The sequence below is a fragment of the Aegilops tauschii genome, chromosome 6, assembly GCF_002575655.3.
Source record: "Aegilops tauschii subsp. strangulata cultivar AL8/78 chromosome 6, Aet v6.0, whole genome shotgun sequence".
Lineage (NCBI taxonomy): Eukaryota > Viridiplantae > Streptophyta > Magnoliopsida > Poales > Poaceae > Aegilops > Aegilops tauschii.
The window spans coordinates 73,416,571-73,442,510 of record NC_053040.3 but is presented as its reverse complement, the minus strand read 5'-3'; the positions used below and the strand labels follow the sequence as shown (position 1 = coordinate 73,442,510).

At 42.2% G+C, this 25,940-nt stretch overlaps 36 non-coding genes and 1 pseudogene across 36 annotated transcripts; all 37 read left to right on the top strand.

Moving 5' to 3' along the window:
- The first annotated feature begins 1,038 nt into the window (after positions 1 to 1,038).
- On the top strand, positions 1,039 to 1,133 carry LOC120967649 (small nucleolar RNA Z157/R69/R10). Its single transcript, XR_005761373.1, has one exon. It is a non-coding gene; the product is annotated as a small nucleolar RNA Z157/R69/R10 (small nucleolar RNA).
- Positions 1,134 to 1,195: 62 nt separating this feature from the next.
- On the top strand, positions 1,196 to 1,329 carry LOC120967679 (small nucleolar RNA snoR80). Its single transcript, XR_005761405.1, has one exon. It is a non-coding gene; the product is annotated as a small nucleolar RNA snoR80 (small nucleolar RNA).
- Positions 1,330 to 1,423: 94 nt separating this feature from the next.
- On the top strand, positions 1,424 to 1,516 carry LOC120967611 (small nucleolar RNA R38). The gene has a single exon (XR_005761340.1). It is a non-coding gene; the product is annotated as a small nucleolar RNA R38 (small nucleolar RNA).
- Positions 1,517 to 1,640: 124 nt separating this feature from the next.
- On the top strand, positions 1,641 to 1,722 carry LOC120967603 (small nucleolar RNA R12). Its single transcript, XR_005761333.1, has one exon. It is a non-coding gene; the product is annotated as a small nucleolar RNA R12 (small nucleolar RNA).
- Positions 1,723 to 1,799: 77 nt separating this feature from the next.
- Positions 1,800 to 1,886, top strand: LOC120967550 (small nucleolar RNA SNORD24). Its single transcript, XR_005761289.1, has one exon. It is a non-coding gene; the product is annotated as a small nucleolar RNA SNORD24 (small nucleolar RNA).
- Positions 1,887 to 3,914: 2,028 nt separating this feature from the next.
- On the top strand, positions 3,915 to 4,006 carry LOC120967684 (small nucleolar RNA snoR31). Its single transcript, XR_005761410.1, has one exon. It is a non-coding gene; the product is annotated as a small nucleolar RNA snoR31 (small nucleolar RNA).
- A 42-nt stretch (positions 4,007 to 4,048) lies between these two features.
- On the top strand, positions 4,049 to 4,145 carry LOC120967665 (small nucleolar RNA snoR31/Z110/Z27). Its single transcript, XR_005761391.1, has one exon. It is a non-coding gene; the product is annotated as a small nucleolar RNA snoR31/Z110/Z27 (small nucleolar RNA).
- An 83-nt stretch (positions 4,146 to 4,228) lies between these two features.
- On the top strand, positions 4,229 to 4,309 carry LOC120967673 (small nucleolar RNA snoR77Y). The gene has a single exon (XR_005761399.1). It is a non-coding gene; the product is annotated as a small nucleolar RNA snoR77Y (small nucleolar RNA).
- Positions 4,310 to 4,370: 61 nt separating this feature from the next.
- Positions 4,371 to 4,551, top strand: LOC120967653 (small nucleolar RNA Z112). Its single transcript, XR_005761378.1, has one exon. It is a non-coding gene; the product is annotated as a small nucleolar RNA Z112 (small nucleolar RNA).
- Positions 4,552 to 4,867: 316 nt separating this feature from the next.
- On the top strand, positions 4,868 to 4,988 carry LOC120967518 (small nucleolar RNA SNORD14). The gene has a single exon (XR_005761269.1). It is a non-coding gene; the product is annotated as a small nucleolar RNA SNORD14 (small nucleolar RNA).
- A 220-nt stretch (positions 4,989 to 5,208) lies between these two features.
- Positions 5,209 to 5,294, top strand: LOC120967682 (small nucleolar RNA snoR8a). The gene has a single exon (XR_005761408.1). It is a non-coding gene; the product is annotated as a small nucleolar RNA snoR8a (small nucleolar RNA).
- Positions 5,295 to 6,238: 944 nt separating this feature from the next.
- On the top strand, positions 6,239 to 6,333 carry LOC120967646 (small nucleolar RNA Z157/R69/R10). Its single transcript, XR_005761371.1, has one exon. It is a non-coding gene; the product is annotated as a small nucleolar RNA Z157/R69/R10 (small nucleolar RNA).
- A 62-nt stretch (positions 6,334 to 6,395) lies between these two features.
- LOC120967676 (small nucleolar RNA snoR80) lies at positions 6,396 to 6,529 on the top strand. The gene has a single exon (XR_005761402.1). It is a non-coding gene; the product is annotated as a small nucleolar RNA snoR80 (small nucleolar RNA).
- A 121-nt stretch (positions 6,530 to 6,650) lies between these two features.
- Positions 6,651 to 6,743, top strand: LOC120967612 (small nucleolar RNA R38). Its single transcript, XR_005761341.1, has one exon. It is a non-coding gene; the product is annotated as a small nucleolar RNA R38 (small nucleolar RNA).
- An 88-nt stretch (positions 6,744 to 6,831) lies between these two features.
- Positions 6,832 to 6,913, top strand: LOC120967604 (small nucleolar RNA R12). Its single transcript, XR_005761334.1, has one exon. It is a non-coding gene; the product is annotated as a small nucleolar RNA R12 (small nucleolar RNA).
- Positions 6,914 to 6,990: 77 nt separating this feature from the next.
- Positions 6,991 to 7,076, top strand: LOC120967552 (small nucleolar RNA SNORD24). The gene has a single exon (XR_005761291.1). It is a non-coding gene; the product is annotated as a small nucleolar RNA SNORD24 (small nucleolar RNA).
- Positions 7,077 to 7,929: 853 nt separating this feature from the next.
- LOC120967537 (small nucleolar RNA SNORD96 family) lies at positions 7,930 to 8,022 on the top strand. The gene has a single exon (XR_005761284.1). It is a non-coding gene; the product is annotated as a small nucleolar RNA SNORD96 family (small nucleolar RNA).
- A 251-nt stretch (positions 8,023 to 8,273) lies between these two features.
- LOC120967596 (small nucleolar RNA R66) lies at positions 8,274 to 8,345 on the top strand. Its single transcript, XR_005761326.1, has one exon. It is a non-coding gene; the product is annotated as a small nucleolar RNA R66 (small nucleolar RNA).
- Positions 8,346 to 8,626: 281 nt separating this feature from the next.
- LOC120967590 (small nucleolar RNA Z159/U59) lies at positions 8,627 to 8,722 on the top strand. The gene has a single exon (XR_005761322.1). It is a non-coding gene; the product is annotated as a small nucleolar RNA Z159/U59 (small nucleolar RNA).
- Positions 8,723 to 8,792: 70 nt separating this feature from the next.
- LOC120967586 (small nucleolar RNA Z159/U59) lies at positions 8,793 to 8,887 on the top strand. Its single transcript, XR_005761318.1, has one exon. It is a non-coding gene; the product is annotated as a small nucleolar RNA Z159/U59 (small nucleolar RNA).
- A 952-nt stretch (positions 8,888 to 9,839) lies between these two features.
- On the top strand, positions 9,840 to 9,971 carry LOC120967677 (small nucleolar RNA snoR80). The gene has a single exon (XR_005761403.1). It is a non-coding gene; the product is annotated as a small nucleolar RNA snoR80 (small nucleolar RNA).
- A 91-nt stretch (positions 9,972 to 10,062) lies between these two features.
- Positions 10,063 to 10,154, top strand: LOC120967613 (small nucleolar RNA R38). The gene has a single exon (XR_005761342.1). It is a non-coding gene; the product is annotated as a small nucleolar RNA R38 (small nucleolar RNA).
- A 76-nt stretch (positions 10,155 to 10,230) lies between these two features.
- LOC120967607 (small nucleolar RNA R12) lies at positions 10,231 to 10,312 on the top strand. The gene has a single exon (XR_005761337.1). It is a non-coding gene; the product is annotated as a small nucleolar RNA R12 (small nucleolar RNA).
- A 52-nt stretch (positions 10,313 to 10,364) lies between these two features.
- On the top strand, positions 10,365 to 10,448 carry LOC120967553 (small nucleolar RNA SNORD24). The gene has a single exon (XR_005761292.1). It is a non-coding gene; the product is annotated as a small nucleolar RNA SNORD24 (small nucleolar RNA).
- Positions 10,449 to 12,616: 2,168 nt separating this feature from the next.
- LOC120967511 (small nucleolar RNA SNORD14) lies at positions 12,617 to 12,737 on the top strand. The gene has a single exon (XR_005761263.1). It is a non-coding gene; the product is annotated as a small nucleolar RNA SNORD14 (small nucleolar RNA).
- Positions 12,738 to 12,925: 188 nt separating this feature from the next.
- Positions 12,926 to 13,044, top strand: LOC120967526 (small nucleolar RNA SNORD14). Its single transcript, XR_005761277.1, has one exon. It is a non-coding gene; the product is annotated as a small nucleolar RNA SNORD14 (small nucleolar RNA).
- A 211-nt stretch (positions 13,045 to 13,255) lies between these two features.
- LOC120967538 (small nucleolar RNA SNORD96 family) lies at positions 13,256 to 13,347 on the top strand. The gene has a single exon (XR_005761285.1). It is a non-coding gene; the product is annotated as a small nucleolar RNA SNORD96 family (small nucleolar RNA).
- A 117-nt stretch (positions 13,348 to 13,464) lies between these two features.
- Positions 13,465 to 13,561, top strand: LOC120967547 (small nucleolar RNA SNORD96 family; annotated as a pseudogene).
- Positions 13,562 to 13,612: 51 nt separating this feature from the next.
- Positions 13,613 to 13,704, top strand: LOC120967542 (small nucleolar RNA SNORD96 family). The gene has a single exon (XR_005761287.1). It is a non-coding gene; the product is annotated as a small nucleolar RNA SNORD96 family (small nucleolar RNA).
- A 202-nt stretch (positions 13,705 to 13,906) lies between these two features.
- Positions 13,907 to 14,002, top strand: LOC120967589 (small nucleolar RNA Z159/U59). Its single transcript, XR_005761321.1, has one exon. It is a non-coding gene; the product is annotated as a small nucleolar RNA Z159/U59 (small nucleolar RNA).
- A 75-nt stretch (positions 14,003 to 14,077) lies between these two features.
- On the top strand, positions 14,078 to 14,173 carry LOC120967588 (small nucleolar RNA Z159/U59). Its single transcript, XR_005761320.1, has one exon. It is a non-coding gene; the product is annotated as a small nucleolar RNA Z159/U59 (small nucleolar RNA).
- Positions 14,174 to 14,244: 71 nt separating this feature from the next.
- On the top strand, positions 14,245 to 14,340 carry LOC120967585 (small nucleolar RNA Z159/U59). Its single transcript, XR_005761317.1, has one exon. It is a non-coding gene; the product is annotated as a small nucleolar RNA Z159/U59 (small nucleolar RNA).
- Positions 14,341 to 14,400: 60 nt separating this feature from the next.
- On the top strand, positions 14,401 to 14,547 carry LOC120967703 (small nucleolar RNA snoR137). The gene has a single exon (XR_005761428.1). It is a non-coding gene; the product is annotated as a small nucleolar RNA snoR137 (small nucleolar RNA).
- Positions 14,548 to 15,238: 691 nt separating this feature from the next.
- On the top strand, positions 15,239 to 15,333 carry LOC120967650 (small nucleolar RNA Z157/R69/R10). Its single transcript, XR_005761374.1, has one exon. It is a non-coding gene; the product is annotated as a small nucleolar RNA Z157/R69/R10 (small nucleolar RNA).
- Positions 15,334 to 15,400: 67 nt separating this feature from the next.
- LOC120967651 (small nucleolar RNA Z157/R69/R10) lies at positions 15,401 to 15,497 on the top strand. The gene has a single exon (XR_005761375.1). It is a non-coding gene; the product is annotated as a small nucleolar RNA Z157/R69/R10 (small nucleolar RNA).
- A 73-nt stretch (positions 15,498 to 15,570) lies between these two features.
- On the top strand, positions 15,571 to 15,706 carry LOC120967680 (small nucleolar RNA snoR80). The gene has a single exon (XR_005761406.1). It is a non-coding gene; the product is annotated as a small nucleolar RNA snoR80 (small nucleolar RNA).
- Positions 15,707 to 15,807: 101 nt separating this feature from the next.
- On the top strand, positions 15,808 to 15,900 carry LOC120967608 (small nucleolar RNA R38). The gene has a single exon (XR_005761338.1). It is a non-coding gene; the product is annotated as a small nucleolar RNA R38 (small nucleolar RNA).
- The last annotated feature ends 10,040 nt before the right edge of the window (positions 15,901 to 25,940 follow it).

Sequence of the window (25,940 nt, the reverse complement as noted above, 5' to 3'; positions counted from 1 at the left end):
GTCGACTTCGAGCGAGTTGGCCTAGGCTCAACTCAACTCATACTAAAATTCGAGCGAGCTCAAAATGCATGAAGCTCAAGGTCGAGCTGTAGTGAGTGACCCGTGCTCAGCTTGTAATGATCATGAGTCGATTTCTAGCTAGTTTTTGAGCTAAATAAGATGATTTTTTAATTTATTTCAAGGCAAATTTTAAAGCAAGATATGTCACAACAGAAAAAATCACTATAAAACTCAACTCATTATTTCTCAACTGAAAACTAGTATCTAATAACAAGAGATCATGGATAATAGACAACGAATGTGCCTCTACCTTCAACTTTGCCTAAAATAACAAGATATTGAACACACGGTTGGCCACGTTTCATCTGAGGCTAAATGTTCTCCATGCTTAATTTCCAAGTTTGCTAGTAGGTAAAATGAAAAAAAAATATGACAATGGATGATCCTAATTCTTCGTAATAGACATGAAGATTAGTTAATATACTTATATGATATCAAGCTATCGAGTTAAAATCGAGCGAGACAATGCTGGCTCAAGACCGGCTCGTTTCTCGATCGAGCTACATAAAATGCTCGTACCCAACTCATTTATTTTCGAGTCGATCTCCAGTTGAGCTAAAATACGAGTCGATTTTGAATGGCTCACGAGTCTATGTGGTCTACGGATGATTTAGATGAATTTTTTATTATTTCTAATGTTCATTGTACTACCATAATTAATTTGTTTATGAGGGTTACCATAATTAAATTGAAGATGAATAGATCGGCCCACCAAAACTCGCGTTAGTAGCCTTGTGTGGCAGCCCAGCAGCCCAATGCGTCGGCCCGCCTCATTTGCAGCCGAGGAAGAAAACCCTAGACCCCATACTCCAGACCTCAATATAAATCGCCACCAACGCCGCATCCAGACTCCAGACCCCGGTAGCTCCTCCCCTTGCGGCTCCGCCCTCCTCCCCTACGCATCGCTCTGGTTTTCAATTCGGCTCGTTTCGTTTCGGTTCTTGTTCTTCTTTTTGATGACTGGTCGATGAGAGGTCCGTCGTAGCGGTGATGACAAATTTGTGGACTAGAGTTTCTGATGCCGCCTCTTCAGCGGCATCTGCAGACAACCCCTTGGCTGTCTGAGCTCCCAGATCTCATCCCATCGAATCCATCCGTTCTTGTACTTCTTTGCTTTGATTGATGCGCGTTCATTACCAATTCCTGAGGATGATTTGTGTTCCTCATGGCGATTAGTCTCGGACGCTACATGCGATTCTCTGATGTGTGGTATATCCTGATTGGTGGCGTCCTCTGTGCCAGCTTACCCTGGAAACGCCACATACATTCACACGCCGCCCTCTCTTGCTCTGTTCTCTTCTTTTATCTGTCTGTCTTGATCCAGATGGCCTACTGTGATAGATCGTACAAGCTTTTAATTAGTGTATGTGGATGATGAGATCACAAGTAAAAATACAGTTATCCCTGTCTTACTTCCTCGGAAGGGTGCTGAGAATACTTTCAATCTGACACGGTTACTTGCAGCATCATGTGCAGTATGATTGGTTATAGAAACTGTGTTCTGTATGCATTGTGAGATCCTGTTTGGTTTGATGTTCGAAAGTGTATTGTTTTTCTTTTGATTTGATTCGGCCTGTATGGCGAGGATGAAGAAGAAAATCATTCGGATTCCCATTGATTTGTAATAAACATGAGATCTTTAACCAGCTACTTCTGACTCGTCATACAATCTGCCATCTTTTGGCTTCAGTCGTTTATTTCTTATTTGTTTTAGTGGTGTTTGTTCGTGTTTTCCTTGGAGCCAGTGATGTTAATCAAAATATTTGCTACTCTTGATGGGGCAACGACCCCATTTGATGATCACAACCACCAAGATCTCTGAGGCCCTGGAAGTCACCTTTCTTAATTTTTTCATGATTCTCTGTACAGCTCCCACATGAAAGGTCTTCAGATGCTCCAGTTCTGAACAAGATTAAAATTGTACGGGTCCTTCCCCTAAACGATGCAACTCAGTTGTCCGGTGCTCCCCTGCCCTCAGTTGTCACGTGCAACAGTTGTAAACTATGTCACTGTTTCTGCTTCATATTCGGTTGAAGAAATACGAGATTGCTGTAGTTTTTTTACAGCTTTGCTTTGACAACAAAACAACAGCATTGAGAAACAAAAGGGCAAAGAAAATCTAGATCTTAAATACTTGATTATTTGTACTCCATGCTTGGAGAAACAACATGATGTGTGGAGTAAAGATTTGGACGGACGGTATCAGTTTCAGGCCAAATAATATAAGATGCCTGGAGTATTTCTTTACATTTTTGTCTGCCAATACAGAAGCAATGTTGTGTGCCATGCTCTGCTATATCACACAGACCAAATCACAGCTCTCAGGAGTAGATTTGTATGCCGATTATCCCGCTAAACCGAGCCATCATAAACCTTTATTTTTAATCTGCTGTTTTTTCTGATGCGTGTTTCCTTTGGGGAGTAGTTGCGATGAGGATAACAAGCTCCCTCTTCTGAAAGCTTTGGCTGTTATTTTTGCCTTTCAATTTAGATTTTTTTTTGAGAAATGCCTTTCAATTTAGATGGTTTGTTTGGGGGAAACGGCTCCTCTACCGTTCCTTTGAGCACAGCATGGCTGCTGTGGCTTCTTCGGATGCTCGTGGGCGCATTGCATGGGCCAGAAACTAGCCAAAAACTAATCAGCCCAGCCCAGCCCAGCCCAGCCGTTATTTGTACAAATGCCTGAATTGATTAACTGTTTAGTTTTGTAAGTAAAACAATAATTCTGAAGCTCAGAATGACCGCTAGGCATTCACTTTCTTGTCTACTGAGTATTTTTTTGCATTTTAAAAAACTACTCCGTCTGAATCTACAAATCTAAGACAAGTAATATGAAATGTGGAAATAAATATTTAGGGAAACTGATTAAATAACTAACTATAATTTTGACCAACACTGCAAAACAAAAAACAAAAATGATTCAAGCGTGCATTGTGCCGTTTGTGAGGATCACCACGTTAGATTCCTTCTGACCGCCACGAAGCAAAAAATGCACTAATTTTTATTATTTTAATAACCGTGTTAGTTCGATTATTTTCTGTTCATGGACCATTTTCTGTTCATGGACAAAAAATGCATCTTGACCGTGCACTCAAGTCTGCGATGGTCCAATAATAGAACAAAATTAAACTAACACGGTTATTAAGGTAACAAAGATTAGTGCATTTTTTGCTTCTTTGTCGGTCGTAGAACCACATGTTGGAGGAATTCCCTGCTCGATGAAGGTGTTGGTGAAGATGAAGGAGGCCAGAGGGATTTAGAACGTCGGTCCTTGACGACGGCGTTTGCAAAGTGGGCGCTGGACTGAGGGATCCAGCGTGACGATCCTCCCTGAGGGCCCAGTGCATGCCCAGATCATGTTCATTTTACAGCGTTGGTCATGTATTAATTATACTCCCTTCATTCCTAAATATAAGACTTTTTAATGATTTCAATATAGACTACGTATGGAGCCAAATGAGTGAATCTTCACTCTAAAATGTGTTTATATACATTTTAGAGTAGTCTTATTGAAATCTTTTATAGGTCTTATATTTAGAAATGGAGGGGTCGTTAATTGTTTTTAAGTTAATTATTTAATTAGTTCCACTAAAAAAACAAAAAAAATTAGCTTATTTTTTTAGTAAATTTTGAGCATAGTTTTTTTTTGAGGCAAAACAAATTTTTTTTAGCATAGTTTTTTTTTTCGAGATATGAGTCATAGTTAAACTTTTTTTTAGAAGGTGAGCATAGTTAATCAGTTCAGGTGTGTGTACATCTAACAGTTGGGCTGGGTTGATTAGTTTGTGGTAAATTTCTGGCCCAGATCAATGCATCCGCCGAAGAAGGCACGGTAGAGGAGCCGCCTCCCTGTTTGGGTTGTGAGGAGGTATTGATGCATATTCCAACACTTGATCCAAGGGGTGGCATGATCTGCCTGTGATGTCATCTTTGCAACTGAAACCATTAGAGATCAGTTTTAATTTTTTAGTTAATTCTTTGTTTCGTCAGTATCATGTGATGATACCTTGATCAATCTTAGGACACCTTCTGACACAGTGCCTATTTACCAGTGGATGAGAAGGCTTTTATATTCTGATGATACACCATGTTTTCTTGGGCATCATCTTTTGTGGTATTGGCTGGTGAGCAGTGTTTTCTTTTACACTAGTGATTTGTAATGTAATTGAAGCCCATGATGATTAGCTTTATGTTGGAATTACCGTCTGATTCTGAATGACGATATTTTTGCGGCTTTCTGAGGCATAAAACCAGTAGCGTAATATTTTCTATATTAATTATTATATTTTTAATTTCGTTCAACTTAAATTATCCCTGTGAAGATTCTCAGACCAGGAAGTGCCGTATGACACTGTAAACAACAGCTGTTTCTCACCACTTCATGTGTCCTCCTTTGGCTATAACCTTTGTGGTTTGGTCAGGGTTGGAATCTCCATTTGCACCTGGTTTGGTTCAGCTGTGTGCATGATTTTAAATGGGTCTCTGAGGGATTCTCTTGTATTGTTTGCTCTGTTTTTTGTGTGTTGATAGGAACAGTCTCTATTTTGGTAGGTATACACTTTCCAGAGCTGGTTATTTGTGGTTTGGTCAGGGTTGGAATCTCCATTTGCACCTGGTTTGGTTCATCTGTGTGCATGATTTTAAATGGGTCTCTGAGGGATTCTCTCGTATTGTTTGCTCTGTTTTCTGTGTGTTGATAGGAACAATCTCTATTTTGGTAGGTATACACTTTCCAGAGCTGGTTATTGTGGTTAAAATATTTTTGTGGCTGATGTCAATATGATTTGGGTAGTTTTGGGATATGTTATGGCGTTGATGATAAATTTAAGGCTTGTTTCTCAAAACATTCGCAGATGCCGCCTAAGAGCTTTCGCCTAGCCAGGCTTGAGAGCTAATGCTGCTAATTCCTTCCTTGGATGTCTGAGCCTTATTAATATCCCCATACTTTGTTGTCTTTCATTTGATGTTTTCATCTTGGTATGCGGGGTGCACTGTTTCTATGTTCTGCTGCTGTTCTTGCATCTGAGTTTACAACACTCCTGAGATGTTTCAGGTGGCGGTTAGACAAATCCGTCCAGGGTTATGCTTGGCCCCAAATTTCAGTTTAATCTCTGTTCTTTCTTTTATTCTTGAGTCAATTGAGCCTTTTTTGGTGCAGTGATTATAAAACATTCCTCGTACTGATGGAAAATCCCTGTGAACGACATCTATACACCCATAGAATCTGAGCACCAATGGACTATACTTCGAGTATTATTATGTTGTTTCCTCTTTGTTTTCACTGAGATTTTTTTTGGTTCATGAAAGAATCTTATGGAACGTAAAATACCTCTTCTCTGTTTAATCTTATTTTTGTTCAGAAGGTTGGGTCCTGTCGGCAGAGCGAACTGTGAAACTCCCATACTTGTCATAGTGCCATGCCCAAAAATCATCTTGTCTTGTTGAGCTAATAGGAATCCTCATAATAATATCTTTGACCATCTCCAGAAAATGTTCATTCAATGTTCCATCTTCCCGTGCCGCTCTGGATCAATTCACAAACCAACTCCGGTGGGTTGACAGATCTTGCAACAATTGGCCAGAGATTAAAATCTCAGGGAGCCAATTATCTTCCCACACTTTAGTATGTTCTTCTGTACCAATTCGCTTTACCGAGCCCAACTTGAGGGTATCTCTCCCCTCAACAATAGCATGCCATAATTGGCTCGATGAAAAGCCCAATTCTGCTTCAGGTTGGCCTTGTTCGGTTCCATCACAAATGAGAGGGATTGACAGGTATTGCCTGTGATTAAATCCCATCTATGTCAAATTCCCCCCAAATCCACTCCAAGGCCTCAAGGAAATCAACATCTGGGTAATAAACTGATTTTAAGATTTGACTACTAAGATCCGTGATCTTGCAGAAGTATCCAGGGTTAACATTAACAAGGAGTCTCTTGAGCCGAGAGAGACGTGTTAGCCCCTTGTCGGCAGCCCAGCAGGCTGGTGCGTCAGCTCACCTCATTTGCAGCCGAGGAAGAAAACCCTTGACCCCATATTGCAGACCAAAATATAAATCCCTACCAACGCCACATCCAGACTCCTCCCCTTGCGGCTCTGCCCTCCTCCCTCATGCATTGCTCTGGTTTTCTATTTGGTTTGTTTCTTTTTCTTCTTTTCGATGACTGGTCGATGAGAGGTTGTAGCGGTGATGACAAATTTGTGGACTAGAGTTTCTGATGCCGCCTCTTCAGCGGCATCTGCAGACAACCCCTTGGCTGTCTGAGCTACCAGATCTCATCACATCGAATCCATCTGTTCTTGTACATCTTTGTTTTAATTGATGCGCGTTCATTACCAATTCCTGAGGATGATTTGTGTTCCTCATGGCGATTAGTCTTGGACGCTACATGCGATTTTCTGATGTGTGGTATATCCTGATTGGTGGCGTCCTCTGTGCCAGCTTATCCTGGAAACGCCACATACATTCACACGCCGCCCTCTCTTGCTTTGTTCTCTTCTTTTATCTGTCTTTATGGATCTAGATGACCGACTGTGATAAGATCGTACAAGTTTTTAATTTTTATTGATTTTTCTTAACTGATTAGTATGGATGTGGATGATGAGATCACAAGTAAAAATACAGTTATCCCTGTCTTACTTCCTCGGAAGGGTGCTGAGAATACTTTCAATCTGACACGAGTACTTCCAGCATCTCGTGCAGTATGATTTGTTATAGAAACTGTAATCTGTAATTCTGTATACATTGTTTGTTTTGATTTGGCTTGGATGGCAAGGATGAAGAAGAAAATCATTCGGATTCCCATTGATTTGTAATAAACATGAGATCTTTAACCAGCTACTTCTGACTCGTCGTACAATCTGCCATCTGGTGGCTTCAGTCGTTTATTTCTGATTTGTTTTGGCGGTGTTTGTTTGTGTTCTCCATGGAGCCAGTGATGTTATCAAAATATTTGCTACTCTTGATGGGGTAACGACCCCATTTGATGATCACAACCACCAAGATCTCTGAGGTCCAGGAAATCATCTTTCTTATCTTTTGACGATTCTCTGTACAGCTTCCATATGAAAATTCTTCAGATGCTCCAATTCTGAACAACAGGATTAAAATGGTAGGTGTGCTTCCCCGAAACGATGCCAACTCAGGCCCTGTTCGGTAACTCTCCGCTCCACGGCTCAGCTCCTGGAGCGGCCGGAGTGGAGCGGCACCGTAGCCTATTTTTCTGGAGCCGTCAAAGTGGCGCTCTGTCGGCTCCTGTATTTTGAGGAGCTGGATGACTGCCGAACAGGCTCTCAGTTGTCCCGTGCTGCCCCGCACCTAAACGATGCCGACTCAGTTGTCCCGTGCAACGGTTGTAAACTATGTCACTGTTTCTGCTTCAGAACGCTGTAGTTTTTCTTCAGCATTGCTTTGACAACAATACAACATGATGTGTGTAGAAAATAAAAAGGCAAAGAAAAGCTGTATCTGCAAGATAAGATTTGAACAAATAGTATCAGTTTCAGGCCAAATAAGATAAGATGCCTGGAATAACGAAGTGCCTGAACTTATGTCTGTTATTTATCTAGGAAAGGACCTGAATACATTGAACGTCCGATTTTGACTTAAAAGTGCTTGCCAACTCTAGACATGCAAAATGGTTGATTTGTCATGTCAAAAAGTCTGTCAGAGTTTTAGCATTTTTGTTTATCAATAAATATAAATGTTACTTGCCACATCAGGACTTCCGTCATTATTATTAGTCACCATGTTGAGAATGATTGGTTCGCTGTTGTGTGCCATGCTGTCATATATGCAAGTCTGTCGTCCAACCCTAAAATAATATAGGTTTGACCTGTGTAGACCTTGTGTTTTGTGTTATTTATGGTTGTCCGGTGATGAAAAACCTGTTGAATCATACCATCTTTCGGGACTGATTGGTCGCTATGCGTCCATGCTGTCATTCTGCAATTCTGAGGACAAATTATGTTGAAGAGAACTTACTTTTTGTTCTGAATAATGTGACTCAGCCCCTTGATTAGTTGATCCTCCTGTTATATTTCTCTGTGGCTCGATTTTTCCGAAGGGGCTAGACTTTATGGGGATCTTGAGTCGCTTCCCCTACTTGCAATTGTGAGGCGCAGCGAATAACATTCTCCAAAATTGCTCCTGCTTATCATTATATGTTTTATGATTTTACTTTGCCCTTTTCTATTCAGTTTAGTCCTGTGAGTCCAGTGATGGCACATCTTTGAGACCTGAGTTTTCTTCCTTGATGAAAATCATATGCATAATCCCTGAGGGCTACTGGTTCGATGTTCTGTTATTCCTTGTTCCTCTTCTTCACTCTTGATTGCCTATTCTTTTGCTTGATGGAGTTGCATTTGCCTGAACACATTTTCTTAGAGCTGAACAATCAATCACCATGGTACTTAACTAATGAAAATCTCTATGGAAGAACTGACCTGATTCATGTGTTCATGAGATATATATTATCACCTAGAGGGAGCAACGATATGCCTGATATTGTCCATTTGTGTTTATTTTTGGGTATTTGTTTTTTATTTACTTGTACCTATTTGATGTTTAAACTGTGATGATCAAACTAAATACTTTTGTTCTTCCGATGCTCTATCTCATGGCACTGTGTGGAAGGAATTTGGAGACCTTAACTGAGTACTTCATTTTATCTTGTTCCTGCGCTGAAACAATTTATTCTGTTGTTTATCTTATTTTTTTGATGTTGAAAACTGTCCCAATGATGATCAATCTAAATACTTTCGTTCTTCTGATGCGCTATTTTATGGTGCGGTGTGGAAGCAATTTGGAGACCTGAACTGAGGAAATACTTCGTTATATCTTCCTCCCAAAACAACCTTTTTCGATGTTCACCTCTTTTTTTCCTCTTGTAGATGGGAATGAAAAATATTACTTCTGTAATGAAAAATGTCGTGGTGTTTGGTCAGGTGGCGGGAAACACTGGTTGGCATTAAACAGCATGACTCTTAATAAAATTGTATTGTGTTATTAACATAAGAAAATGTCCATATTTTCCCCATGTGTATGTTTTTATTTATGAGGGTTTAGTTTTGCTTTGGATTTTGGTGCTTATTCGCACATTCATTAGGTGGATGAAAGCAAGCATTAAATAGTGTGAGGGACAGAGGGACCTTTAGCTCCACCAGGAGAGGAACTCACACCTCCTTGGCAATGGAAATGCTGATGTTGTCATTGAATAATGTTCTTGTATGATTTCATGACCTCTATAAGCATGTCCCAAATGTGGAAGGCAACTTTTTATTGAATAGTAATGAAATATCTTTTGCTTGATGGAGTTGCATTTGCCTGAACACATTTTCTTAGAGCTCAACAATCAATCACCATGGTACTTACGTAATGAAAATCTAGAGTATGGAAGAACTGAGTATACTGCAGTTTGAATTTTCATTCCTAGTCTGTTTTTGGATCACTGAATGTTGTTCATGCATCCTGGTGATCATCTGTGTCAGTAAAATAAACTGACCTGATTCATGTGTTGATGAGAAATATATTATCTCCTAGAGGGAGATAATAAACTGACCTGATATTGTCTGATTGTGTTTATTTTTGGCTATTTGTTTTTTATTTACTTGTACCTATCTGATGTTTAAACTGTCTGATGATCAAACTAAATACTTTCGTTCTTCTGATGTCATGGCACCCTTCTGAGTCAGAAGTACCTATTTGATGTTTAAACTGTCTGAGCTCCCAGAATCCATCTGTTCTTGTAGTTCTTTCTTTTGATTGATGCGTGCTCATTACCAATTCCTGAGGATGATTTGTGTTCCTCGCGGTAGTTAGTCTTGGACGCTACAAGCGATTCTCTTATGTGGTATATCCTGATTGGTGGCGTCCTCCCTGCCAGCTTATCCTGGAAACGCCACATACATTCACATGTAGTCCTCTTTGTTATTTTCGTTTCTTGCCGACCGTGATAGACTGTACGAGCATTTTTTTTTCAAATTTTTGTAACTGATTAGTATGTATGTGGATGATGAGATCACAAGTAAAATACAGTTATCCCTGTCTTACTTTCTCGGAAGGGTGCTGAGAATACTTTCAATCTGACACGATTACTTCCACCATCTTGTGCAGTATGTTTGTTTTGATATTCGAAACTGTATTGTCTTTGTTTTGATTTGGCTTGGATTGCGAGAATGAAGAAGAAAATCATTCAGATTCCCATTGATTTGTAATAAACATGACATCTTTATCCAGCTACTTCTGACTCGGCGTACAATCTTTTCTTATTTGTTTTAGTTGTGTTTGTTCGTGTTCTCCTTGGAACCAGTGATGTTATCAAAATATTTGCTACTCTTGATGGGGCAACTCCTATTTGATGATCACAACCACCATGATCTCTGAGGCCCTGAAATCATCTTTTTTACTTTTGAATGGTTAGATCCGCATGAGAAGTCTTTATATGCGCACCAACTCTGAACAAGAGTCAAGTGGTAGGCGTGCTGCCCCTAAACGATGCTAACTCTTGCTGCCCCATGCAATGGTTGGAGCTTGCCTTGGATTGACCTTCCCCATGCCAGACATGTTGTGGGACAATATCACTGTTTGTGCTTCAGGTTCGGTTGAAGAAATACGAGAATGGTTTTGATTTCAGTGCAACTTGCTTGGGTTCTTAACAGCTTCGCTTTGACAATAAAACAACATTATGTGTGGAGGAAATAAGAAGGCAAAGAAAAGCCAAATTAGTGAGATACGATTTGGACAGATGGTATCAGTTTAAGGCAGTAGTTATTTTACAGTTTTCAGTCTAACAGAAGCAATGTTGTAGAAGGTTAACTACAAAGTGCCTGAACTAATTCCTGTACTTTTACCACATTAAGACTTGTTATTTTTTTATTTTGAGAAAAAACACTCAAAAACTGATATCGGAATATCTGGTATTGATAAAGAGAACTGTACAAAAGAAGGACAAAAGGTACAAATTAATCTTACATTCTTAAGAAGCTGGTTCCAATTCCCACTAGTCATGCAAAATCTGTCACATAAAAGAAGTTATAAATTACAATTATTCTTGCACTCACCACACCTACCTTAGCGGCTTGTAAGGTATCTGGCCAATTCCCATCGCCGCAGCCCTCGGTGGCGTCGCATGCTGCAATGCTACAGTTTCACGTCGTCAGTTGCAGGCAGCTTGGTCCTTGCATCAGTGCGAGGATACGAGGTCAAATGACGACGAGCTTTGTTAGTTACTCCCTCCCTATTAAAATTTAAGATATTTTTCCCTTACATTTGGGACGGAGGGAGTAGATGACAGCTTCTGCTACAGCGACATGATGCGTACGAGAGTAGTTGCCCTGCATATATTCACAAGCAGTCCTCTGTTATTTTTTCTGCTTTTTGGATCTAATTCTTGATGACCCTGTCAGTAATCGATAGTATGGACATATGTGGATGATTAGTATGTATGTGGTTCATCTCTGTGCCCTGTTCTTTTTCTAGTAGTACCTGTGTAGAAGATTTTGGCCGGTGATGCAATGCATTGTTTGCTGAACAAACACATTGAGTTGTCACGAACAGTTTTGTGAGAGGGACTGATGAGCAGCTTCGACCTAGTCTTTCGGATCAGTCTAGATGCCTTCTCTCCAATGCCTTTGGTACTCCTAGCCCAAGTGAAGATTTCAGCCTTCAGCCAAGAAAAGCCCAACTGGGCTCACAGGCACAGGTGTGCACTCTGTTTCAGAGCCAACTTCCTTAAAAGGATGCCTTTTAAAAGGGGCGTGCTACGCATCCGCCGGCTGATCTTTTTGGTCGCGAGCCGTCCGATTTGCCGCATCAAGCTGAGCCGAGCGCGCTTTCACAATCGCAACACAGGCCTTGTTGCAGAATTATTTCTGAAACATAGCTCTTGTTCCAGAATTTTTTTGCAGCAGATGTTTTGTTGCAATTTTTTTTGCAACTGAGATCTTGTTACAATTTTTTTTGCAACTGAGGTCTGGTTGCAGAAAATTTTCACGACCGAGGTTTTGTTTTAGAACATAGACCCGTCGTAAACTACTGCAACACCACATATGTTTTAGAAACATAGCCTCTGTTGCAAAAGCGCGTTCGATGAAGGATGGTATACGAGCCCTCACTGAACACGTGTCATGCATTGGAGGTGGCGGACGCTGCCGCTGTGATCCGCCGGGTTATGATAAGTTTTTCCCCTTTTAAAATCATTAGTGCCCTTTAAAAGTTTTCTTAGAGGCTTTGCAGTGTAGTTGGTTCCAAAAATTTATGCGTTTTTCTGAGGTTTTAACAGATGAAAGCAGTGTTCTCTTAGCTACAAGTGTCCTTAGTGCCTACCTACAGTGTGTGCTATTCCATGCCAGTAGTTATTCTCTCTGACTAAGCTTGTTATTTATTAGTTGTTTCTAAATTAATCTAACTTGGGCCTAATGGTCCTTCTCTGGTAGCTACAAGCATTGACCATGGTATCTATAATTGGGCCAAGAATTAGTTTTCATGCATTGATAGGTACTTGGTACGTCATGACTGTCTGATATATTTGTAAAAGTTTTGCTACTAGGAAATTTAAGGCAATGATGATAAATTTAAGGCTTGTTTCTCAAAACATTCGCAGTTGCCGCCTAAGAGCTTTCGCCTTGCCAGGCTTGAGAGCTGATGCTCCTGATTCCTTCCTTGGATGTCTGAGCCTTTTTATTTCTCCTGGTCAATATTATGTTTCTCAATGACCTTCAGCAATCTAAACATAGTATGTTCAATATTGCCCTGCATTGCAAATGATGTTAAAAGCAAGGTTTGTTTCTCAAAACATTTGCAGTTGTCGCCTTGGATGTCTGATGCAGTGCTGGAAATTGGATGTCTGATGCAATACTTGCTTTAGTAGGGATGATTAAATTAAGGCTTTTTTCTCAAAACATTTGCAGTTACGGCCTAAGAGCTTTCGCCCAGCCAGGCTTGAGAGCTAATGCTATCAGATCCTTCCTCGGATGTCTGAGGGCATATATGAGCTCACTGGTTAGTCTCTTTTCTCATCCTCTTTGGTTATTGTGCGTCTTCTCTTTTTGGTCTTGAAGCTTTTTCACTATGTTTTTCCTTGATATTGATTATAGTTACCTTTTCGAGACTGATTGGTGCGCTCTGTGTGCCATGCTGTCAAATCTGCAATTCTGACCTTTGTAGACCTGGCTGTTTTGTGTTTGTGTTTATGTTTGTCCTGTGACGAAAAACCTGTTAATCATACCATCTTTCGGGACTGATTGGTCGCTATGCGTCCATGCTGTCATTCTGCAATTCTGAGGACAAACTAAACTTTTTTTGATTGTCATAATTTTTGTAGATACTTCCATAATCCTTTGATATCTCTTCCGTCTTTCTTTTTGTCCTTGATACTGTTGTTTAGTCTGTTTGAGAATTTGGCTGGACAATGGTGAAAATAACAAACAAAACAAACCATCTTTTGGGACTGATTGGTGCGCTTTGTGTGCCATGCTGTAAAAATCGGCAATTCTGGTGTCCACCTACCAGATTTCCTCTAGAATTTTAAATTTTTGTCTTCATTCTTCAGTCTTGTCCATGATGAAAAACCTGTTAATTATACCATCTTTCGGGACTGATTTGTTGCTATGCGTCCATGCTGTCATTCCGTAATTCTGAAACAGACTGATGGCTGGACAAATATTCTAAGAAAAATACTGTGATACAATTATGCAAATGTTCTGAGGGTGCCCTCAGAAAGTTACTTCTTATTATTATCATGGCACAGTGTGGAAGCAATTTGGAGATATGAACTGAGGAAACACTTCATTCTATCATCTTCCCGCCCCAAAACAATGGTTTTTGTTGTTTATCTGATGTTGAAAACTGTCTGGTGATGATCAAACTAAATACTTCCGTTCTTCTGATGCGCTATCTCATGACGCAGTGCAGAAGCAATTTGGAGACCTCAACTGAGGGAATACTTAAATTTAAATTCTTCCTGCCCCAAATAAATGGTTTTTTTGTTGTTCATCTTGTGTTTTCTGATGTTGAAAACTGTCTGATGATGATGAAACCAAATACTTTCGTTCTTCTGATGTGCTATCTCATGGTACGGTGCGGAAGCAATTTTCAGACCTGAACTGAGGAAATACTTCATTTTATCTCCTTCGCGCCCCAAACAATGGTTTTTGTTGTTTATCTCATGTTTTCTGATTTTAAAACTGTCCGATGATGATCAAAGTATATACTTTCGTTCTTCTGATGCGCTATCTCATGGCGTGGTGTGGAAGCAATTTGGAGACCTGAACTGAGGAAATACTTAGTTATATCTTATTCCTGCCCAAAAACAATGCTTCAATGGAAAATGTTATGTGTTTGTTGCTTCACAACTGGAAGAATGGCCTGTTGTTAACAGTTTGGTCATCCTGTAGAGGGAAGCATAGATTAATCGGAAACACTGGCCAGTATTAAACAGCATGACGCATTACCAAACTGTATCGTGTTATCTGTCTTCTGGCACATTTATTAATGTAACAAAATGTTCATATCTTCCCCTAGGCTTGTTTTTCTTTCTCGAGGTTTTGGTTTTGCTTCTGATTTTGTTGCTTACTCCTACATTCATTTGGTGGATGAAAGCAAGCATTAAACAGAACTTTTAGATTCAGAGCATTGGCGCCGGTGTAGATGTTGCAGCAGAAATTCTGCTAATCATTGCATAGCTTTTAACAGAACTCTCCTTCATCTTTTTGGGTCTCAGGGAAGGCATATTTGGTTAGGCAATACTCATGATACGCTCATAATACCTGTAAACATTCTTGATGTTCAATAAGGCCTAGCTACCTTTGCTAAAAAAAAATCTCACTATAAGCGAGATATAGCTCCTATTTGCTGCCTGCGAGCGTCATATAGGATCCACCCTACGGATGCGTGCCGCTAAAGGTGGCAAATAGGAAATTCCGTGCGTCTACTTGTCCGCCTGCCCCATCTGCACCTGCAAAGAAGAGAGGAAAACCCTAGACAAATCCCCACCTCCTATTTTTTTTATATAAATCCCCACCAATGCCGCCTACAAATTTCCAAACAGCAATGTGATGTCATTAATTTTTCCAAACAACAATAGCTCATCCGGCCACCCCCCCCTACACATAACTCTTTTGATTCTTGATGAATCTCGATTTGGTTTGTTTCTTATTTTTCGTTTTGATGGTCCATGATGTTGTAGTGGTGATGACAAATTTGTGGACTAGAGTTTCTGATGCCACCTCTTCAGTGGCATCTGCAGATGACCTCTTGGCTGTCTGAGCTCCTAGATCTCATTCCATCAATCAATATGTTCTTTGGTTCCATCTTGTTTTTTTTATGTTTGCTGGTTAGGGAGTTCGAGCGGTGATGACATCTATGTGGACTAGAGTTTCTGATGCTACCTCTTCAGTAGTATTTTTGAAGACAAACCCTTGGCTAGCCGAGCTCCCCCAAATTGATGATTTATCTGTGGAGTAGTCTGTATGTTTCTTACTGTTTGTTTCTTGGTTTGATGCGCGTTCGTTACCGATTCCTGAGGATGACTAGTGTTCCTTGCAGTAATTAGTCTCGGACACTACACGCTATTCTCTGATGTGTGGTAAATCCTGTTTAGTGGCGTTCTCTGTGCCAGCTTATATCTTGGAAACGCCTCATGTTATTTTTTCTTTCTGTTTTATAGATCTATTTCTTGGCGACCATGGTAGTTCTTTCTTGTTTTTTCCACAAATTTTACTTTTTTTTTTCAACTAAAACTGATTAGTGTATGTGGATGATGAGATCACAAGTAAAAATACAGTTATCCCTGTCTTACTTCCTTTGAAGGGTGCTGAGAATACTTCGAATCTGACACAGATTACTTCCGTTGGACCTGGCCGGTGATTAGTATGTATGTGGATGATTTGTGTCTATGTGGTTTGTCTCAGTGCACTGTTCTTTTCCTGGCAGTAGTACCTTTTTGTAGTGTATAGAAGATCTTGGCCGGTGATGCAATGTATTGGTTGCTAAACAAACACATTGATTGCCTGGACCTGGACTCTGAAGATATTTCACATTGAATTGTCATGAACAGTTTTGTGAGAAGAGACTAATTAGCAGCTTCAAACTAGTCTTTCAGATCAATCTAGGTGCCCTCCGTTCTCTAATGCCCCTTGTACTCCTAGCCCAGGTGAAGGTTTCATCGTTCAGTCAAGAAAAGCTCAACTGGGCTCACAGGCACAGGTGTATACTCTGTTTTAGAGCAGATTAAATTCTCTAAAAAGGATGCCTTTTAAAACCGTTAGGGCGCTTTAAAAGTTTTCTTAGAGGCTTTTGAGTTTAGTAGGTTAATAAAGGAGCGGAGGAGTTGGAGTTGTGGCTGCCGCCCATGTACCTCGAGCCGGGCACGTAGATAGGTTATTGATCTGCGTAGAACGTGTATTTCATCTTTTGCATGCTTTTATGAATTTAAGGTTTCTAGTATGAGGTATCTGGATGCAGATTAACAAATTTGAGGCTTCACCGTGTCCGCGGGTGTTTGAGGGGTCGAATTTAAGGAGTAGTTTAGGCGCTTTCAGACACCTATCTGGATTGATCCATGCATGGGCCTCTCGTTGAGGAGATCGAGACGCTCTTGGGAAAATTTTGATCAGTATCGAATCAAGTGGGTTCTAAGCGCATCTACAACAGAAGCCGTTAAATTCACCCCAAACGTCCCCACTGGCTGTCCGGGCGTAAAATTGCCACCTAACCGGACCTGGTAAATTCGACCCAAAAGTCTGAAGTGACCGACACTCCTTATACCCGGTCTATATCTGAGGTAGATATAAGGATGCCCAGACGCGCTCGCCATGTAGGACTGACTTCAAGGGCAGCGGTCCGACGACCGCCTTTTTGTATTCGTGCTGCCGTGTGGCACCGCTCCGGCATATGCTGCCCGAGGAACCAAGTCTGGCTATTTAACCTGGATGGCGGCATCCCAACCCTAGCACGCGCCAATTTCTTTCCCCTCCCTCCTCCACCGATGCCATATTCCAATTCGTCCGCCACTAGCCATGTCGAGGCGTTGGATCACTACTTACGCCATGCTCACTCCAGAGTGGAGGCTGTAGCTGCTGGAGGAGATCGGGGCCAGGCCTGAAGCTCGGATCACAGCCGAGCTTCCTGCAGATTCGCTGCAGCCGGAGGAGCAGGGAGCGACCATGGAGGAGGAGGAGGACGCAACCATGGAGAATAAGAAGCCAGAGGAGGCAGATCCGGCACCTACAAGCTTCGACATGACCAATGCGCTCTTCAAGTTCCGAGGTGGCCCAGGCGGAGGAGGCGATAAAGTAGCAGGACATCCTTGACTCCATCCAGTCGGAGGCAGAGGTGGAGGCCAAACGCTCCTTCCTCCGCCAGCTGAACACGGAGATTGACGAGATCTTCACCGAGATTGACTCCGAAGAGGAGTCGGAGGTGCGCCCGACTGCAAATGACCAAGAGGCATGCGGCTCCGGCACAAACTTTATCAACATATCCGAGGAGGAGGATGACTAGTCTAGTTGGCAGTTGAAAAAATAAAGCAGCATTTTCCCGTAAAAACACACACGCACAGAGTTGTGTCTGCGTAACCTCCAACCCCTTTCGTCATGCGTCAGGTTTGACTCGATCATTCACAAGCGGAGTCCACCTACGCAGATAGTATCGGACATGCGTCGGGTTTGACTCGGTCAGTCACAAGCGGAGTCCACCTACGCAGATAGTATCGGACGGTTTCTGAAATCCTGGAGCACGAAGGGGTGGCCGGATCCGCCATGTCAACCGGACCCTCCTTCCTTTTGCCAGATATATATCGTCGACGTGCGCCGCACCCTTCCCACTGCCTTAACTCTGTCGCAACTTCTCGGTCTTCTTTGTTTCAACAAAAACATCTCCTTCTCCGCCAAGCACAAGCAGAGCAATGGAGAAAAGGCGAACAAGGTGCTTCCCCCAAGCGGAGCAAAGGTGCCCCTCCCTCCCCTCCAAATCCCGATTCCCTGATGCGAGATTTTCCACTTCTTCGTCTCACTGTTGCACGCCTATGTTTTGCTCGTCGTGATCATTGGTGGTGTTCCCCTCTTCGATTCGGTTGGTTGCTATTTTCTCTTGGATTGCTGTCGGGCCAACCAGACCACAAGGAGGGCGCGAAGGATTGCGTCGAGGAGGTGAAGTCGGCGGAGGGCATCCCGAGCGTGATCGCCTTCTCCACCGACGACTCGCTCCTGACTGCTGGCTCAGTGCTCGGCACCATCAGGGACCCTTCGATACACATTCTGCGGTCCACCCCAGGGTTGGCATAGAAAATTATACATCCTCGTAGAACCTGTGGTGTCGTTCAATTCTATGGAGGCTTTCAGTCGGGTGAGTTGGTCCAATTCTCTGCAGGCGGGCTCTCTCTCAGGGCTGATAACCGATGGCCTGTAAAGCGGCGAACTCCTCGTACGGGACCCATAGAAACATATCAGGTGAGTTCAGGGCCTGTCCAAACATATTTTGGGCCCTGTGGCGAAACAAAAATACCTGTATTTTTATGCTAAACTTTTATATCCGTCTAAACATATTATTTCATTAGACTATAACCTAAACGAGTATGATGTTTTGCAGTTAGTTGGCATAGTTAATCACACAACAATATTGCTAAATATTAATTATTGTATTCTTTGTCATACGGTTGTGACGTACATCAACAAAACAATTATGCTAAATTTAGTTATTTATCTTAACAAAATTCATATGTTGACGATTTGCATCAATTATATATAGCACATGTGTAGGTGGTGCGTTCATGTTTATTTTAATATCATCAGATTTCATGATAGAGCTTCCTAAAGCATATTGTCTAACAACAAACTTAAAAGTGGTTTCTAGTGTATTATTGGTAAGTACTCCCTCTGTTTCTAAATATATGACCTTTTAGGCTTTTAGAGATTTCAATACGGGTTACATACGGATGTATATAGACATATTTTAGAGTGTAGATTCACTCATTTTGCTCCGTATATAGTCCACATTGGAATCTCTAAAAAGGCTTATATTAAGGAACGGAGGGAGTATATCTCTAGAAATTTATAGAGTATATAGTAGTTGGTAACTGAATCTTGCAAATTAAGTTCAATATAAATTGACAATATGTGCTTGCTCTTTACGTGGTAGTTGATAGTGAAGTAGCATCGCTTTTAGTAATCACTTGTGCAAAGATAAAAATGTCCAATGTTTTCTTGTGCTGAATGATGATGCTAGTTCCTGCCGGTAGACTGAAAAATATCCAATGTTTAACAACATCATTTTTGTTTCCGCGTATTGATAAGATGTGCTTGATGCTGCAAAATGTTTAGTCATTAGTTCACAAATAGTAATCAGTACTGAACACTGTCCGGTGACATAATTCAGTCGACTTAAATCTTGAACAATGTGAATAACCATGAATATACATAGACTTTTGCAAAATGTACAGTCCAGCTTCATATATGATTCTCTCTGCCTTCCACAACAATATATCGTCAAGTTTAGACTCCCTTGTGCCAAATAAGCAACTACTCCCTCCGTCCCGACAGTGTCAAGAAACGCCTTACATTATGGGATGGAGGGTATATGTTTACCTAGCATTGCTGGTATATGTTTACCTAGCATTGCCGGTTCTGAACAGCAAAGATCTCATATCAAGGTTTTGAGCACTTTTCGAGAGTGCAAAATTTCCAATCGTATTTTGAGTTTGGCCAAAGCTATCTCTTCTGTTTTGGTTCTTTTTTATACTTTCTCCAATTTTCCCTATTTGGCAGGGATATGGATATTCTTCACCCGGATGAATACAGATGCAAGCCCTGACTCTCATGGGAGAGTGCCCCATCGCAGGAGTCACCGGCGAGCCGAACATTGTTTGACAAGATGGTTGGCAATCTCGCGGCAGCAGAACTGGACGGCCTTGACAGGGACACACCGGTTGCCCGGTTTGCGACACGCGTTGGCTCGGTATGCATCAGTAAATTCTAATCTTATTTGTAGTTATGGTCACAGGCTGCGCACTTTGATCAATAACCGACACGTAGCGGATGTCCAATTGTTTGGTCTGGCAGGTGCATGGTCCATCGTTCAGCCTCAATTCACCAAATTTGCTCGAGTCTGCCTCTGCTAACAACCAACTTATGGTGTGGGATCTGAATAAACCGTTGACAGAAATGATTCCCATGTGGGAAGCAAGTTATATACAGTTTGTAGTTTGGCCCTATGGCGAAATAAAAAATACTTATATTTTCATACTAAACTTCTATATTTGTCTAAACATATTATTTCATTAGACTATAACCTAAACAAGTATGATGTGTTGCACTTAGTTGGCATAGTTAATCACACAACAACATTGCTAAATATTAGTTACTGTATTCTTTGTCATACGGTTGTGACGTACATCAACAAAACAATTATGCCAAATTTAAGTTATTTATCTTAACATAATTCATATTTTGATGATATCTTAACATAATTCATATATATAATTTAGCACATGTGTGGGTTTGTGCGTCCATGTTTATTTTAATATCGTCAAATATCATGATAGAGCTTCCTAAAGCATATTGTCTAACAAAAAAACTTAAAAGTGGTCTCTACTATATGATTAGGTAAGTACTCCCCCTGTTTCTAAATATACGACCTTTTAGGCTTTTAGGGATTTTAATACAGGCTACATACAAATGTATATAGACGTATTTTAGAGTGTAGATTCACTCATTTTTCTCCGTATATAGTCCACATTGAAATCTCTAAAAAGGCTTATATTTAGGAACGAAGGGAGTATATCTCTAGAAATTTATAGAGTATATAGTAGTTGGCAAATGAATCTTGCAAATTAAGTTCAATAATAAATTGACAACTGAAGTAGCATCGCTTATAGTAATCATTTGTGCAAAGATAAAATTGTCCAGTGTTTCATGTGCTGAATGATGATGCTAGTTCCTGCCGGTAGACTGAAAAATGTCCAATGTTTAACAACATCATTTTTGTTTCCGCGTATTGATAAGATGTGCTTGATGTTGCAAAATGTTTAGTCATTAGTTCACGAATAGTAATCAGTACTGAACACTGTCCAATGACATAATTCAGTGGACTTAAATCTTGAACAATGTGAATAACCATGAATTTACGTAGACTTTCGCAAAATGTACAGTCAAGCTTCATATATGATTCTCTCTGCCTTCAACAACAGTACTATCATCAAGTTTAGACTCCCTTGCGCAAAATACACAGCTTATTTTGGAGAGTATATGTTTACGTACCATTGATGGTTCTAAACAGCAAAGATCTCATATCAATGTTTTGAGCAATTTTGGAGAGTGCAAAATTTCCAATCGTATTTTGTGTTTGGCCAAAGTTATCTCTTCTTTTTTTTAGAAAAGGAGGAAGACCCTCAGCCTCTGCATCTAGATGATGCATGCAACCACTTTATTAATTATTCACAAAGTCCTTACAATGTAGTACACCAATACGTCTGAAGTCACCATCTTGGCAACATCCGTTGCTACTCCTATCCACTTGATGAAGGAGTGCCGATAGTCCGAGGCGAATACCTAACAGACCTCGCACCATAGCCTAACATCTAAAACCGGAGGCCCCAACCAAGCCACATTGCCAGGTCTGGGGCACACACTGATCGGGTGCACTCTCAGAGGCCGCCGCATACGTCTTCCACCTATCCATCTTCAGAGTTATACTGACGCATCGACCTTGCCAGGCCTAGCTGACGTCGACATCAGACAACGCCACAATCATGTGCACATCCATCATCACGCGCCCACCGCCGAGACCCCGCTGCTCCTGCCGCTGAGGCTCGCCGTTGTCGACGTGCCAGATGCCACGCTCCTCCTCCTTCCCGAACACCACCTACTGCCACTGGTCCCATCCCCTTCGCTCGTAGTTCCTCTAACCGAGCACCCGAACGCCTCAGGCGGCGCCTACAAGAAGGGCACGACAGACGCAGTGCCGTCACCGCCCAATCTAAGGAGATTTTTGGTCTTCACCCGGGCATGGGGTCGAGGTGGAGGGCAGGGCCTTGGTCGCCATGCCTACCGGGGCCGCCGCCCCAGGTACAGATTCCGCAATGACCGGAGCGACGAGATCCGCCGTCGCACGGCCCACACCATCGCCCGAGCCCGCCGCCACTGGGAGCCGCCACGCTGCTGGAAGACCCACACCCCATGGATTTGGGCGCCCGTGCACTGCCACAAGCTAGCCGCCGTGGGGAGGGCCGCACCCCACGGATCTGGATGCTCGCGCCGTTCGCAGATCCGGGGTAAGGAGGAGAGGCCCTCCATCGCCGCCATCACACGCACGGGTTTTGCCGCACTGACCACCGGCAGCGAAGGAGGGGGGACTAGGCGGCGGCTGAGAGCTGCTGTTCTGCTCAGCAGGGCACCAGAGCTTCCTCGTCCGCACCATCATGTATACTGGCGATGATGGTGCGGTGGCCCCTTCTCCTCTGGAGTAGTTGTCGAAGGGTTTCTCCTCTTTACTAGACCGTGGTTGTCGGTTCTTGAGTTGTTAGGATGACTTTACGATAGTAGTGGTCAAGGAAAATCCAATTCAAATATCTCAACGTAAAAGGAAAATCGTTTCACTTTGAAAGGAAAGCTAGCTATATGAGATCGAATTTCTTCCATCACTCTATCTACGATACTCATTGCACCAATGATTGAAGGCCCACACATCTTCTTTCAGGTATTTTTTATTGGTTGAAGGCTCGCCATTACTTCACACCCACACAATCTTGATTTGACAGAAATAAGCTGTCTTTCTTTCCTTCTTCCTGCCGGGGTTCCCCTTGCTTGCTTGGCCGGGATAGAATCAGCGTTTAGGTTGCAACGGGGGGCAAAGGTTGGAGCTCCCTCCTTGACTGACGACTGGTACGAACTTGCTGAAAGCACAAGTGTAGACGTGAAAGAAAAGGCGAGGGGATTGAGCTTCCAAGTGGAAGAACAAGCAATGAGCGGTTTCTGGCGAAAACTTTACTGGTAGATGGAGGCTTATGCTGGCGACGACAGCGTCCACGGACATCGTTTTCTCTTCTTGGAGGAGTCGTTGAACAACCTGCTCAATTCTCTCCGGGTTGAGAGCATGTTGATGGTGGTGGTACTGACTGAGCGGCGGTGGCTTTTGTTGTTTTTCTTTTATGTTTTTGCTGGTTGTTCCTTAATCAATCAAGTTGTGTGGTTTTCGAGTTAGTTTTCTGTATAAATCAGTCCAACTCCATTCTTCTTTATGAAATCGTAGGACCACCCTACCCTCTTGATGAGGTCCCATAAAAATAATATGAGTTACAAATCATATAGAGTTCATTACGGGAGCAACTTTCTCGTGGTCCCTCTTATCTCCTTTTCACATAAGATTTAAGAGTATATAATAGCCCTGAGCCATTGATTTCAGTATGTAGTGGGTTTGAGTAACTCTTACCTTCTTATCTCTCATGTGAAAAGAGGAGGTGGAGGGACCATATTAAAATTGCTCTCATTACGGTGCGTCGTGAATTTTAAAATTGAAACTAATAGTGAGCCGAGGCACTGTGAAGTTTTGAAAATGTGAAAAGAAAATTGTGAACATAGGTAGTCTTATCATCTCTCACTATGAAAGCCTGTTTTTTAAGGTTTAACATGGTCCCTCTTACCTTCTCTTTTCACATAAGTGGTAAGAGTATATAATAGATCTGGGCCATTAATTTTATTAAGTACTGGGTCTAAGTAACTCTTACCTTCTTACTTCCCCTGTGAGAGGGGAGGTAAGATGGGCCATGTTAAAATTTGCCTTTCTTTAACAAACATATGAACACTTGTAAAAATACGCAAGTGGTTCATGAGTATTATTTGCGCGGTTTAGCATCCCCCTGGTGAGATTTTCTTTAGAGTAATTGGAACTTCTTGTGTGCTGGTCATCGACACTTCAATTTTTCTTATCCCAAAGAAGAAAAATAAGACGAGATTAAATATTTAAGACCAATCAATCTATGCAACGACATACACAAGATTATCTCAAAGTGCTTGGTGACCGTGCGGTTTCTTTTGGATGGTTTATCTTTCCTACTCAAAGTTCTTTCATTTCTGGTATAATGATTATCTACAACACCATCCTTGCTTTTTTAATGTTTCCATGCTCTCCTATGAACTAGACATGGCCAACCTTTGTGCGATTTGCCCAACCTCTATGACCATGTGGATTGGTGCTTTGGAAGGGATACTTAATGCCTAGTGGATTTTTGCCATTTGGATAAACTAGATCATGTGATGTGTCATGCCCGTGATATATTCGATGTGCTTGAATGGGAAGTTGCGGGGGTCTTTTGAGCCTACTCGAGGGAAACACCAAGGTGGCCTTCTCTCGCCTTATGTATTCCTTTTTGCAGTTCATGATTTGTCTCTTGTATTGCAGGAGTTCAGGATATGTAGGCAAAGTCCCGGGGTATCTCATCTCTTATTCACATATGGCATTCTCTTTTTCTTTTGTGCCAATTTTGATCAAGCCTTACAAGTTAAGGACATTCCGAAGAAAGATGATATGGATACTTGCCAACTCTGAAGCTCAAATGAATGCTCGATTCTGTTTGGAAACAAATGTTTTATGGAATACCAAGTGATGTTTCCCTCCAAATTCTAGCTGAATGCTTTGAGGATAAGTAACTGGCGGCTCCCAATTCAAGAGGGGCGTTTGCAAGCGGGGAAATTCTAAAGCATAAAAGATAAGGTTCTTAAACACCTTCCTGAGTGAACCGAGAAATATTTATCCACTGGAAGTAAGAAATTTGTTAGCACAACGCGGTTGATGTAGTCGTACGTCTTCACGATCTGACCAATCAAGTACCGAACGCACGGCACCTCCGAGTTCAGCACACGTTCAGCCCGATGACGTCCCTCGAACTCCGATCCAGCCGAGTGTTGAGGGAGAGTTTCGTCAGCACGACGGCGTGGTGACGATGATGATGTTCTACCGACGCAGGGCTTCGCCTAAGCACTGCTACAGTATTATCGAGGTGGACTATGGTGGAGGGGGGCACCGCACACGGCTAAAAGATCAATGATCAATTGTTGTGTCTTTGGGGTGCCCCCTGCCCCCGTATATAAAGGAGCAAGGGGGGGGGGGGAGAGGCGGCCGGCCAGGAGAGGGGCGCGCCAGGAGGAGTCCTACTCCCACCGGGAGTAGGACTCCCTCCCTTCCTTGTTGGATTAGGAGAAGGGGGAAAGAGGAGGAGGAGAAGAAGGAAAGGGGGGCGCCGCCCCCCCTCCTTGTCCAATTCGGACTAGAGGGGGAGGGGGCACGCGGCCTGCCCTGGCCGCCCCTCCTCTTCTCCACTAAGGCCCATGTAGGCCCATTAATCCCCCCCGGGGGGGGGGGGTTTCGGTAACCTCCCGGTACTCCGGTATATATCCAATAACCCCGGAACCATTCCGGTGTCCGAATATAGTCGTCCAATATATCAATCTTCATGTCTCGACCATTTCGAGACTCCTCGTCATGTCCGTGATCACATTCGGGACTCCGAACAACCTTCGGTACATCAAAACATATAAACTCATAATATAACTGTCATCGAAACTTTAAGCGTGCGGACCCTACGGGTTCGAGAACTATGTAGACATGACCGAGACACGTTTCCGGTCAATAACCAATAGCGGAACCTGGATGCTCATATTGGCTCCTACATATTCTACGAAGATCTTTATCGGTCAGACCGCATAACAACATACGCTGTTCCCTTTGTCATCGGTATGTTACTTGCCCGAGATTCGATCGTCGGTATCTCAATACCTAGTTCAATCTCGTTACCGGCAAGTCTCTTTACTCGTTCTGTAATACATCATCCCGCAACTAACTCATTAGTTGCAATGCTTGCAAGGCTTAAGTGATGTGCATTACCGAGTGG